At 40.2% G+C, this 13,459-nt stretch overlaps 1 protein-coding gene across 4 annotated transcripts in view; it reads left to right on the top strand.

Annotated features, from left to right (window-relative positions):
- Window positions 1–13,459, top strand: part of ZNF521 (zinc finger protein 521) — a 283,177-nt gene that overhangs the window by 1,724 nt on the left and 267,994 nt on the right. The gene's annotated exons all lie outside the window — the stretch shown is intronic.

Below are 13,459 nucleotides of genomic sequence, written 5' to 3'. Positions count from 1 at the left end.
AGCCGCCGCCTCGGGTTCGCCTCGGCGCGCAGCCCATGTAAACAATTGCGGGCGCCGGCCCGTGGCCCTCGGCTCTCGCGTTCCGTTCCCACCCCGCTGTACCCCTCCCGACCGTTCCGAAAAAGTTGATCACCCCCTCGCTCTTACTGTTTCCCGCCTCCCCTTTTGATCTTTGGCTTTCCGTGATGGGGTGCAGTCCCCGTGTCCCGCTTGGAGAGGGAAGTTTGCGGGTTGCTCGTGGGGGGATTTTAGGGGAAGCTCTGGCTGTGGCTGCAGCAGCAGTGGGATGGGGGACGGGGGACACTGAAGTTATTGATCTGGTGGCTGTGGTGGAATGTGGCGAGGGGAGTCACGTGGCGGCCTCCTCCTCGGCCGAGTCCTCCACCACCTTCCCGAGCCTCCTCCCGGGAAACCGGAGGCGGGCGGCCGCCGCGGGAGCCGGGAGGTCCGGCGCTCCGAGGCCGAGAGCTGGGAGGGCAGGCGGCGGAGCGCGGGGCAGAAGGAGGTGTAGGCAGGCCGGGCATGGAATCGGGCTCCGGCAGAGGGGCGATCGGAGGTGGCGGAGGTCCCCCGCGACCCCGGAGGCGGAGGACAAAGGGCGACTTGTGCGCCCGCCGGGGTCCGCAGGGTCCCTCCGTGGTTTGCGCGGCCGGGCCCCGCCCTCTGGTCCCCGGCTGCGCAGCATCCTCTTCCTCCTCCGCGGCCCCGGCGTCCTGGGGCCCCTGTTCCTGCCACCGGTCTCGCGACCCGACCACTGGCCGGGGGGAGGGGTGGGCAGAGCCCGGCGCCCCACGCCTCCTGGCCCCCGGCCGATGTGTATTTATGAACTCGATTAACGGAGCCCTCACCGCACACACAAAGCCCTTTCTTCTCCTGGGAAGGGACCGGGGTGGGGGAGGGCCTCGCAGATTGGAACGCTTTCTTTTTCCTGAAGCACAGGAGAAGTTTGAGTTTGAAAACGGCATGAATCACTGACATGTGTCTTGACACAGTTTTGATTTACATTCACGTGGGCCACACATTTTCTGGGGAAACGGAGACCGAGGGTCGGAGAGATTCAAGAGTCGGTAGTGAAAAAATAAGCGCCGCGGGCGTGCGCGGATGTCAGGGTAACCGTGGACCAAACCGGCAGACTCTTGGCTTCTTTAAAAGTCACGCTGAGCAACTACCAGGACAAGCCTCTTCCCAGTCATTGGGAATGAAGAACTTTCCCAGTAGTTTAATGGGATAGTGCTTGGGGTCAGTCAGCCCGGTGTAAAGGGCTACAAAGGCTTCTGAAACATCAGTAATGCGGGAGGCTTTTCATTTTTAAAAAGTTTATTGAAGTTTGCCCAATCGGTTGATTTACTCATCCATAGCTTCCGAGTATTCAGTTCACCTGGTTTTGGAATGAATTCACAGGGAAAGTGCCTTTGATTGAGGGTGCTAGTGCTCCCGGGGCTTTCTAAAGAGGATACATTCTGCACGTAGGATTTGATGGGCACAAGAGAAGCCATCAGTTGGCGAAATTCGCAGTCGAATCGCAAAAGACCTGGGACCAAGACCTGTGCAGCCTTAAGTAAATGAACCAAAAAAAAAAAAAAAGGCAAGTGAAAGTAAGCAAAGAGGGCATTTTATTCTTTTGTTATGTAGTCCTATTGCAAAAATATTTAAATATCTTCTCCATGAAGACACACTATCTGTGTTTCAACTGCCAAGCCTTGAATATTTACATTAAAAACAAAGATCTAGCTTCCATTTTCGGTGTGAGCAGGGAACACCGTGGTGTTCTCCTCTGTCAGCTGCTTGGACGACTCCCAGAAGAGCAATGGCCTCAGGTGGGCTGGCTGAGCTCCGGGTGAGGAGCTGAAGACAGGAATAAAAATAGTACGGTCCTCACCGAAGAGCGGGTCTGTTTTTCTTCAGGGTGTGCATATACCTGAGAAAATACATATTCATAGGAGAAATGGCAGATGAGTAATTGTGGTATTAGTAGCCGGTTTGAGAAGCAGAATGACCCTCGTGGTGGCTCTTGTTAAATACCTAGTCTTCACTTATTTTTATTTCTCTGTGTCTTCCTGGAAGGGTCTCTATTTTTAAAAATGTGTTTTAGGAGGGTTCTGAGTATGTGGATTCCGTCCATCGTATTGTTTGGAAGGTCACACTTGGATCATAGAACAGTCAGGGAAGTGTTATTATGACAAATCTTCTGGCATCATCATTATAATGAGCAATGAGCAACACTTTGCTGTTAGCAGGCATAGAAATGCAGCCTTGGATTAAGTTTCTTCTCTAAGAACTGATTAGTAGTGTGGCAACTAAGAGATAAAAATTCTGATGCTATTGGATGAATGATAGTATTTCAAAACCTTGCAGATTACTTTTTACCAACTTGAAGGAGGCATTGGAAACCATGAAAATGCAATGTGCCCTTCTAAATAAAACATGAAGTTCTGCATTCAATTTCCAACTTGTCTCTTACATCCGTACTATTTCTTGAACAGGCAAGGATTAAAAGATATTTCTGATATGGCTGTCACTTTTGATATCATAATTTGAAACTCATTTCTCAGGGGAGTAGTTTACATAAGGCAGGTAAAAACATTAAAACAAAAATGACAGTTAAGTTTGGAGTTTTTGTTTTTACCAAAATGCCTAAAAGTAAGTACTACCAGGAAATTCTATTATAGTTGAATTTATTTTGGGTATTCTTATACATTCAGTATTTTGAACAAATAACTATATTTATTTAAAAATTATGCAGGGTTCTTTGGTTTGCAGCAAACTTTAGGGTAATTGTCCTAATGACCCACCTCCTGAGACTGGACACCCGGTTTCTCTGGCCGGGAAGGGCAGTGCCCTGCTTGGTCTCCTTGCCTCCTCTAAAGTGCATTATAACTGTGAAATGCCAAAAAGATTCATTTTTCAATGTGAGAAAACTGCAAAATATATTTTGAAACATGAAACTCTTGTACCCCTGGTGCCTCCCCAAGCCCCTAGCGTGTGCATTCCCTCAGCTCACATACAAAGTCCAGAAACTTACTTTGTCCTCAGAAGCTGCGAATCTTCAGAGTAACCTTTCTGTGTAATGAAACAGAGAACTGAAGCCAGTATTTATAGGGATGGATGGTCAGACAATTAAATGAGTCACCCTTTCTACCCCATTTGTATCATTTGGGTATTTATCTCAGTTCCTGAGAGCAGACACAGTATTTGAATAGATTACCTGTCTGAAAACAGTTCTGCCGTCAGCTTGTTTTTAGAGGCAGCAAATCAGTAGCATCAAATTGGTCAGTTGTGACCTATTTTTATTTTTCTTGCTGGGTCTTTATTCTGTTTCTTGGGTTGCTTCTCTGATGGAAGTTTTTCAGCCATTTCACCTGATAAAAACATTTTTTTTTGAAATTTACTCTAAAAAGCGCTGTAAATAGGAAAAAGTGGTCCACTACATAAAGGTGTGACATATTCAGTAAGAGCCAAGTTATAAAGCTGGGAAGGAGGGAGGGGAGCACTTAGACATTTCAATGGCCAAGTTAAACACAAGACACAATTAGGATATCTGGACCCTAAGGTGTTCATAAACCCATACCAGGGGCCTCTCGAGAGAAATGGTGGGAACGAACGAGAAAGCGAGCCCCAGAAGGGCCTGTTTAACTTGGCCGTCGCGGGAGCTACCCCTTTGTAACTTGGCACATTTTGAAGTTATCACACTTATGACTGACCTTTCTCCTTTTTCCCATTTACCTTCTTTTGTACTTACACAGGGTTTTTTTTAAAAAGGTAATTTATTTAGAAATATAATGAAGTGGCAAAAATTCAACTCTCGATTAAAAAAAAATGTAAACCATAGAATTTGAATCTAAAGGCAAATGGATTTTAAGCCCATAACCTTTTGAAAGTCAGAAAACCTATCTATTAGGTTGTATTTCTCTAGTGGAAAAGCTCTTGAAATTGGAGGTGTTAAAAAAGCCCCCACAGGGAGCCTGTACTGGTCCCTAAACTTAATAGAAACATTAAACTCTCTAGTCCTTATTTAAACACTGTATTTTCTTTTGTTTTCAGAGACAAAATATATTTTCTTAGAGGTAGGCAGGTGAGGTATAACAAAAAGTATGGGTTTTTAATATTCCATCTCCACGTGTTTTGTTTCTTAAAAATACAGTCTTACCACTAGAGAGACTCAGTTTTGATTTTGGAAATGATGCCATAGGAAGAAAAAAAATATGCCCTGAATTTTGTGTGAAAGCCACATGCATTAAAACCGTACAAGAGTTTGCTTTTAATTAAAACTTACAATAGCTAGCTTTTCCCTCACAATTATTTTTATATAAGTTAAGCACGATTCCCCATTTTTAAGAACTGGGTTTTATCCTAAGGTAAGGTATTTTTGAAGTCTCAGGGTTTTATCTGTATATGTATATGTCTGTGTACATATTCTTTTTCATTATAGTGAGCGCAAAGCACCCTAGTAATTGTGCAGCATGCAGCAACGCAGGCTTGCACTTCTGGATCGAGGTGCTAAAAAGCCTGACTGTGGGAAACACTGCAGAGGCCCAGTGTTTGACGTCCATACCCCCTTCAGACAGTTGTCGCTGTGTTTCTTTCGCCTACCAAGCTCCCTCTGCCTCCTCTAAATTATACTGACTAGATGCTGAAGTCATTAAATTGATTATAGTCCAATCAGTAGACAATCCGACATAAACAAAAACAGCAATTACAGTTGGCAAGAATCCCACGAGTGCAAGTCAAAGTTTCAGAACTGATGGTCCAGTGAGTCTTTTCCAAAACGCCGGTTTCACGATTTCAGCAGTTCTGGCAGCCTCTTCTTAAAGGGAGGGCACAGAAATTCACAAGATTCCCCTTGGCCTTAAAAACAAAAACATCTGTGTGATGCCTGAGTGGATTGTTGGCTTTTATTCATCCCGCCAAAAAAGGGCAAAAAATAGGATGTTGAACATAAAAGCATACATGTAAAAAATGAAATTATAAAGGGATATGAGATTAGCAGCTTTTTATAAAGGAAGCTGTTAATAATTTTCCTTTTTTTCTTTTGCCAGAGTAAGTATTCCCGTATCCCTTAAAATCCATTGTAGTTATTGACAGAAGTGACATGTGATAGTGAAGACAACGTTTTTCAACTTTTGGCTTCTAGTAATTATTCTTACTTCTTTTCACTTGCTTATTTGGGTCATTGCAAGTCTTACAGCACATTTATAGGAAATTTCTTTTCATCTTATAGGAAGATTTTTCTGCCCTCCTTTTATTTTTCAAGGAAGTCTGGGAGAATTGGCTACTTGGTGAAATTCTAGTGAAAGACTTGTTGACATAAGTTGAAATGTAATATTAGTATACTTGCTTGACTTTTCATTTTGATGTAAAATCATGCAAAGAGGAGAAAGGTTTTGGTAGTAGAAAAGAGCAACTCTACCAAGATTAGTTAAGAACTGTATGAAAGGTTTGCTTTGCCTGTTACTGTGCTTTATTAATTCATCTGACAGAGTTCACATTGCTGGCTTAATGTCATTAATACTGTTGCCATAGAATGCATTCCTTATTGGCCAGATTTAATAGATGCCATGTTGAGTTTTTAGTCATTTTTAAGAGAGAAAATCATTTTAAGACTTGCAACACTTGTATCACATTTTATCATGGATTGTTAAAAATGCTTTTGGATTGAATGAAGTTTTGATACAAAGGATCTCTGGCTAAGTATTTTCCCAAGTGTATTTAAAATTTTCCCATTGACTCCTGTTTTGTGTTCAAAGGTTAAAGTTAGTTGGAGGGGGGAGTATGAAACTTTCTAATCCTATTTCAATTAATCTGAAATATGTTCCTTTTGTTTGGGGATTACAAGGTGCAGTAGCTAGTATTACATATACCTTGTTTGTTGTAATGAAAGTGTGCTTGTCTGATTTAAAATACGTTCTGCAACAATGTTTTTACAAAGCAATTATAACTTAAACATTAAAGTTAACATTAGTAAATTTAAATAGCTCTGTTATAGTATTAATCAAATAGTGTAAGGAAAGCTTTTAAATGGTTTAAATAATTATGCCACTCTTGGCATAAAAGCCTGACACAAGATAAATCTTTGAAAACTAAGTAGAATCGTGGCTTTTTTTTTAACTTTAATTTTAGGCAGCTTGGGCTTTTAGCATGCATCACATTCCACCTCTAGTATAAGTAATTATGCCAGTTTAGTAATTATTAGAGATTAAAGAAATTCAGTAAGATACGAATTCTTTAAAACTTCAGTAGCTTCAGTTTTATCAGGGATAATGATTATACAGCAGTCATCCAGCTGCCTGGGGACCTTGCTGCAGCTACACGCACAGGGCTGATCTTGGGGGTATCATTATAATGGCAGCGCACGCTGCAGTTGGCATGTCTATTCTAGATGTCTGCTTGCAGAGGTTTCTAATTTGGTCATTAAAAAAAATTCCAGATTCAAATATGACTGTCTGTAGAAACTCTTCTTTCTTAGAAGATTAAAAAAAAAAGGTAAATGCATACATTTATAAATTATCATCATTGGACACTATAAATTTTAATTTCATGGGGTGGGAAAGTCTTTGAAAAATCTTGAAAAGGAAAACATATGTAAATCTGTTCATTGCATGTATGTTGAGAATGTATTAAGCACTTAAGCCTTGTTTTCACATGAAGATGAGTTGGTTTGGAAAGCATGTTCTCATCATACATGAGCATAGCTCCCTCAAGCTCAGTGTGGTCGAGTGATTGACATTTGGAATATTCACTTTTATAATAGTACAGTTTATTGGAATTGCATTTTGGTATTTTGGTTGCAGTAACATTTTTGTCATATGTGGAACCAAAGGTTTTATCTCCTCAGTTACAACAACTCAGTATGAAATACACACATGAATGGTATACATGTATGCAAACATACTTAACATTCTATTTAAAGTACACTTTGCTTAGCAAATGCATATATGTTAATCTCTTTTTAAGGGAAAAATTAGATGGTATTGAATTTTGCCTAATAAAAATTGGTGTTAATGTAAGGAGTGTAATTTCCTTTTAGAAATTAAAGTCAATTTACCGTCACATGCTATTATTTTACTGTTTTTATTACCCTCTCTCTTTTTTTCTCATGATTGGCTTTTCCAGAACTTCTATGCCATCAGTGTTCTGTGGGAGATGTATTGTACTGAAACTTATTTACCTGATGGGAACGAAGGAGATCTGTGGTTTTCAGTCTCGAGTACAGACAGTGCCATATGAGTACATAGTCCTACCATATACATTGGTGAAAACCTCTGGAGAGGTCCCGAGTCCAGAAGGTGAATTAGGAATTGCTATACTATATGAGGTGCTGTGACCAGGAACCTAAAATATATTACAATGTTTTCAATGCTATGTTGATTTTTAGAAAAAATTCTAACAATACACGTTTTTTAATAGTATTCTTTTCCTTCAGATAGAACCAGATTAGGTCCAGTAAATGTGGGAATAAGATTAAATAGTAATTGCTTTCCACATTTCTAACGATTTAGCTCGTCTCCATTGTTTTAAGGTTTATTAGACATATGCTGTCTAGCACTAGTCTCACACTTTTATCTTTTCTTATTTTTATATATAAAAAACAGTCGATTAAGTATTCAGAAACACCACTCTACCAAGAACCCAGACAATTGGAAAACAGTGCCATCATGAGTTTGCTTGAACGTTTTTTATTCACTGGCTGACCTGTGGAGACTGAAGTTGTTGCACGTGTGAGGTGGAGTGGTTTGGGGCTGTCAGTGTGTAATACGCAAAGTCAGATGCAATTTTTACAGACATGAGGCAAGAGTTAAAAACTGTGGACTCAAGGGAATGCATATTAATTCCTGGAAAGAGTTGAGACTAAAAACAAACAATTAGTGATGGTCATAAGCATTGCGATTTGGATGGTAGCGTGAGGAAGGAGATAGGTGCAGAGCAGAAAAGCACAGGGGGCCAGCTCCGATTTGCTGCCTGCACTTTTTGGCAAGCTGCTTGCCCTCTGTTCTCTAGGACTCAAGTTTCCTCTCTCTTAAATAAAGGGGCCCATTTCATCATTTAAGAAGATTTTTTTCAATGCTTGTTTTGCTCCAGGTACTGTACTTCTGAGAATTCAGTTGTGAACCACACAGACATAGTGTTGTTCTTATGAAGCATGTAGTCTAGGAACCTGGATGAGATTTTGAATATCCTCTATTGCTTTTTAATTTGGGGAAGGAAGCAATGCAGGTGGGGAAGAGATACATGTAAATAATATATTCTCTTTTTCAACAAGTTGAGTCAGTTAAAAAAGTTATATAAAGTGAGTTTCAAAAACATTTTGACACCAAAACTTGGATGAGCTATACTTTTTAAGATTGGTGATCTATGTTTTCTCTTATAATTAAAAAGTTAAATACATTCACTTGAACTGAAACCACTAAATACAATATATAGAATATTTATTTCTAACCCTTTTGGATTTAGGTCATTGAATATGCAAAATTCTTTACCCCTTCTAAAAGATCTCTGTAACATTTTTGAAAGTTAATTGTGTGGCATTGAAGTTAATTTTTAACAATTTTCAAAGAGTTGATGGCATCCTGTAAGGTAATTGGAGCCTCTTGGAGAATGTATATGATGTTGATACTTAAAAACTGTAAAACGAAACCTCAGGTTGGAATCCCTACTACATAAAATTGAGGTGAAAAAAGTCATGAGGAATTCATTCCATTAAATATTCAGGAATAGAACACTAAGGAAGCAAGTTGATAGTGGAAAGTCCATAGCACAGGTTGGATTATTTTTCCCCTGGGCGATAGGTGAATGCTTTGAGACAAACTTTCGCAGAAGACATTTTAGGGATAATGGCATCGGGTGTCTGGGTGATCTTCATGTTCAATGACGGGAGTGCTGAATGAATGGTGATGGTGGAGTGTGACTGACCAAAGAGAAAGATGATCAACATGAAATCCCCTTCGCCTCCTCCAAAATCATATAGGTCATTTACATAAGTATTGTATCATTATAGCAAATTTTTAATATTCAAAATAAAACCATTACAAGATAATAGCATCATTTTATAGCTCCTGTTAAGTGTAACTGTCTTTTATACTGGCTGATTTGCATATTTGAAACCCAGTATGTGTGTGATGGGCTGACAGACCCCTGTACTCCGTCTTTGCCTGTGTGTCCCTCAGGCCAGGAAAGTGCCTAGCCAGGTATCTCACTTAAACTAACTGCTCAGGAAACTTTTGTGGAGTCAAAATCACTTTAACTCTTATGAAATGAATGACTCCTAAATTCCCATCTATCACTAACATCATAGAATTCTCATGCTGAGAAATTGTAATTCTTGCAAGTTGATCAGTTTAATTCATATTAATGGGCAAGCTTTTAAAATTGATTGAGTTGTAGCTGATGGAACAAACTCAAACAACAGGGATTAGATGGTCTTACTTTCCACTGTGATTTCTTGTCCAGAGCAATATGGAACTAATAATTTAGGGAGCTAATATAGAAGGATGTATGTATTACATGCTGAACCATTCACTCCATTCAGCTCCTGGAATTTCCATAGAGCAGTTCGTAGCTTCTAGGTGAGAGCCCTGGACCACTGACCAACTCACCCCATTAGGGGTTTGTCTTGTGTCATTGGGAGCAGCCCTAACAGCTGCTTTGCACTAGAAATTGTATGTGTGTATGAATTTGTGACCAAACCCATTTGCCCAAGTCTCAGGTGAATGTTTGCAGTGGGGATGGATGGTACTGCCTGCAGCAGTACAAATGTTTGAGCCAAGGTCAAAGTGTGCTGCTTTAAGGGTAGCATTTTAATTTAGTTTGACTTACACTTGGAGCCATCTTCAATTCATGTTCATCCATTTGTCCAAATGCTGGTACCATTTTCCTAGAGCAGCACATTCCAAACTTTTAATGATTTTCATGCCTCACTTTGGACCGGCTCTAGGCTTAGATTGTGGATTGTCAAGTCAGTTTTGCATAATAATAAAGGCTTGAATATTGTTTTCATTTCTTAAGACTAATCTCACATCTCCTGTGAGGCTTTTACTGACTCACCCGAGTTAACATGACTCTCTTCTTTATTATCCCCTCTATACCTCAGATACCATAGAAACTGTGGCACTACGTTGATTTTCTGCTTTGTAAGCCCTTCGAAAGCAGGGTTCTGTGTTTCTTTTTTTGAATCCCCAGAACCTAAAAGTAGGTTAACAAACAAGCATACAAAGATACAAACTAATATATTAATTCATTCATATGTGTAATCAACAGATATTTATTGCAGGCCCATCATTTATTTACCAGTCCAGCAGTGCTGGGAGTTGGGGGTGCTATGGAGGAGACAGATATGGTCTATGTTCTTGTGGAGTTACAACCACACAGTAGAACTCATTAAATGGATGATTAAATGGGCGGTAGTAATTCACAGTTATGGGAAGGGGAAGCTCTGTTACTAGACCATTTCACAGATGTGAATATATCATGTGTATCCATGAGATTAGGGAAGGATCCTAGACGAAGCACTTCCAAAACAAATCTGATGTTTAGTATGTTTTTGAATGAAACCTATTGAAACATGGTCATGTATTCTACAGGAATTTCTGTTTAGCACCAATTATTGGGTCAGGTACCAAAAATACAGGACAGCGAGGAGTAGGGTAGACCCAGTTGCTCATGGGTTTCATGAAGCTAACAGTGTATGAGACCTGTTTAGATGACTCTTTGTATCCCTCAGAAGGCTGTTTAACTCCAGACTGCACTTAGTTTTGCAAAAATAGTATCCCTTCAGTTTGTACAATTGCTGTCTCTTTTATATTATTTGCACACAGTTTGTGTGTGATTTTTACACGGAATTTTTGTGTGAAAATTCTGGCTGTCCTTTGTTCACGGGCCTGGCTTTTCCTCTCTAAGTGCACTACCCTAACTATGTCCATTCAGTCTTTCATCACTTAGATCTATTTATTCTTCCAAAAATCTACAGTCATTCTAATTTTTATAATGCTGTCCAAATGCTGTATAAACACACTCATTTTGGTTTCATAAAACAATTTAACAACTCGTTCTCTTCCCATTCATTCATAGATGATCTAGGGAAAAGTGTACAAATCATTTAGTAATGTGTTTCTATTTATGATCTTTGTAAATTCTTAGCAAAATGCTGACATTGTGGAGCTTAGTAAATGATAGAATATGACAATACATCAACAATGCATACTAATTTTCTGTTATTGGAAAGTTACATAGAAAAACTGTAGAAGATGATAAAAACAGTAATCTACCTACCTGTACTTTCCTTTTTTTTTTCATTTTTTTAACTCACATATTTTAGACATTTTCTGTTGTCTCTATTCATGATGGTATTACTGGCAGAGTTCCCAAAAGTAGTTTACGAGAAGATGTTTAAAGCTATATATATCCAGTCTTTACCACTATCGTGGTAATTCGCCAAGCCTGAGTGAGATGCACCCTGACTCTGGACAGGCTCATCACGTGTGGCCCTTCCCAGCCACCCTGTAGATACCTCTGTCACGGTTATTTAGGAAGGGTGAGGATCCTAGTAGTGATGTTCTCAGGCGGTGAGCTGGACCATTCTTAGAGGGTGACATATATGTGGGTGCCTTATTTCCCCCCAAAGCGGGAGCTGTCTACATTGCCCTTTCTATCCCTCCCTAAATACATGTTCTAGAAAATTCTCCAAATCAATAATTAGGACATCCCCTTTATTTTAACAACTCTACACGCTCCCAGGTATGATGTTCTGTCACTTACTTAGCCCCTCCTCCACGGGTGGCCATTAGGTTGTTTCTTGTATTTCCTTGTTGGTGTTTTTACTCTTTACAAATGTTGCTGCAAGGAACATAACACAATCTTGCTGATATGTATGATTTTATACACACACGTACATACCAATATATATGGGGTAAATTCCTAAAAAAGAAATTGCAGGGTGAAGGGAACCGGCATTTAACACTCTGATGTGTTAAATTGCCAGTGTGCCCCCCACAGAGGAAGTACCCGTTCTTACTGCTGTTAGCAACAGGGTTAGAGAGCGCCGCATTCAAATACTTTATCTTTACTAATGTGGCTTGTGGAACAAACAAACTGGTATTTCACTGACATTTTAATTAATATTTCTATAATTAGGAACATCTTTTCATATGTTTATACACCATTTGTATTTATTTTCTGTGAATTGCCTTTTTATTTCCTTCTTTTGTGTTTTGGTTTGAAAGAGCAGCTCATGTTATTAAGAAATTAATCCTTTGTCTGACTTATGTGTAGTAAATATTTCCCCTAGTTCGCCTTTTGTCTTTGTGAGTGGGATTTTTTTTTTACTTTTGGCCAGAGAGAAGTTTAACATTTTCTCTTTTCAGTTTTGTCTGTGCTTTTCCTTGTGACTAAACAGATTTGGTGTCTGACATAGGAAGATGTGTATTGGTTGTTGTGTTTTTGCTTTTTGTTTTTCTAATCATTCTTCTAGTTTTGTCTTCCCCCTGACACTGGCCGCAAGGCTTTGTCTGACCCTGCCCTGCCCCCTCCGGTGTCCTGTCCCCTCCACCTAAGTAGAGTTCTGGGAATTCAGTAGGTACTCAGCAAACAGTTACTAAACCCGGTCAGTGGACTGTGGTGGTCAAGAGGTGAGGTGTTAACTAGGCTTCCTAGGTTGAAACTCCAACCAGGTTGACTTTGGTCAATTTATTCTTACTTTTAAACATTAAATTAATTTATTTTTAGAGAGAGGGGAAGGGAGGAAGAAAGAGAGGGAGAGAAACATCAATGCGTGGTTGCCTCTCATGTGCTCCTTACTGGGGACCTGGCCTGCAACCCAGGCCTGTGCCCTGATGGGGAATTGAACCCAATGACCTTTGGTTTGCAGGCCAGCGCCCAATCCACTGATTGTCACATCAGCCCGGGCACTTTGGGCAAATTATTAATCACAGTTTCTGAAACTGTCAAGGGTAATACTACCTAATTGGTAGGGTTGCCATGAGAAGTAAGAGTTAACTCGTGTAGGCTGTTAGAATAGTATCTGGGAGACAAGAAGTACTTAGGTTACAGTTCTTACTTTTATTTTCAAAGGTTTTCTCACTTTTGTAGGGAAATTCTTCATCCTCTGCTGTGCAGTTCCTTTCTATTCCAGAAAATTGCTTTCTGCTCTGCTTCAGGAGTGGGGATGTCGAGGTCCCGTGTGCTTGGACACAGCCGTTTCAGAGACCCACTTGGGAGGGTTCCTTGCAGATGTCTCTGCTGGGTTCAGTTGGTCGTGGGACAACCCCTCACGCTGGCCAAAGTACTACTTGATTCCAAGCTCCTCGCTGCTTTGCCAGTGTAGAGAGAGTTCTGAAAGGGAAATTCCTGCAGAAATTCCAATTAAAAGATAATGGAACCATAAAGTGGAGCTAATTAATTTTAGAGCCTCTGTCATCTTTTTGGTAAGTCAGGTCTGTGTCTTTGAGTTCTTTGTAGAGGGCCCTGCTAA

This window comes from Artibeus jamaicensis, unplaced genomic scaffold (assembly GCF_021234435.1).
Source record: "Artibeus jamaicensis isolate MK-2021 breed Jamaican fruit bat unplaced genomic scaffold, CSHL_Jam_final contig_354, whole genome shotgun sequence".
Taxonomy (NCBI): Eukaryota; Metazoa; Chordata; class Mammalia; order Chiroptera; family Phyllostomidae; genus Artibeus; species Artibeus jamaicensis.
The sequence above is the reverse complement of the archived record's forward strand: the minus strand, read 5'-3'. Positions and strand labels throughout refer to the sequence as shown.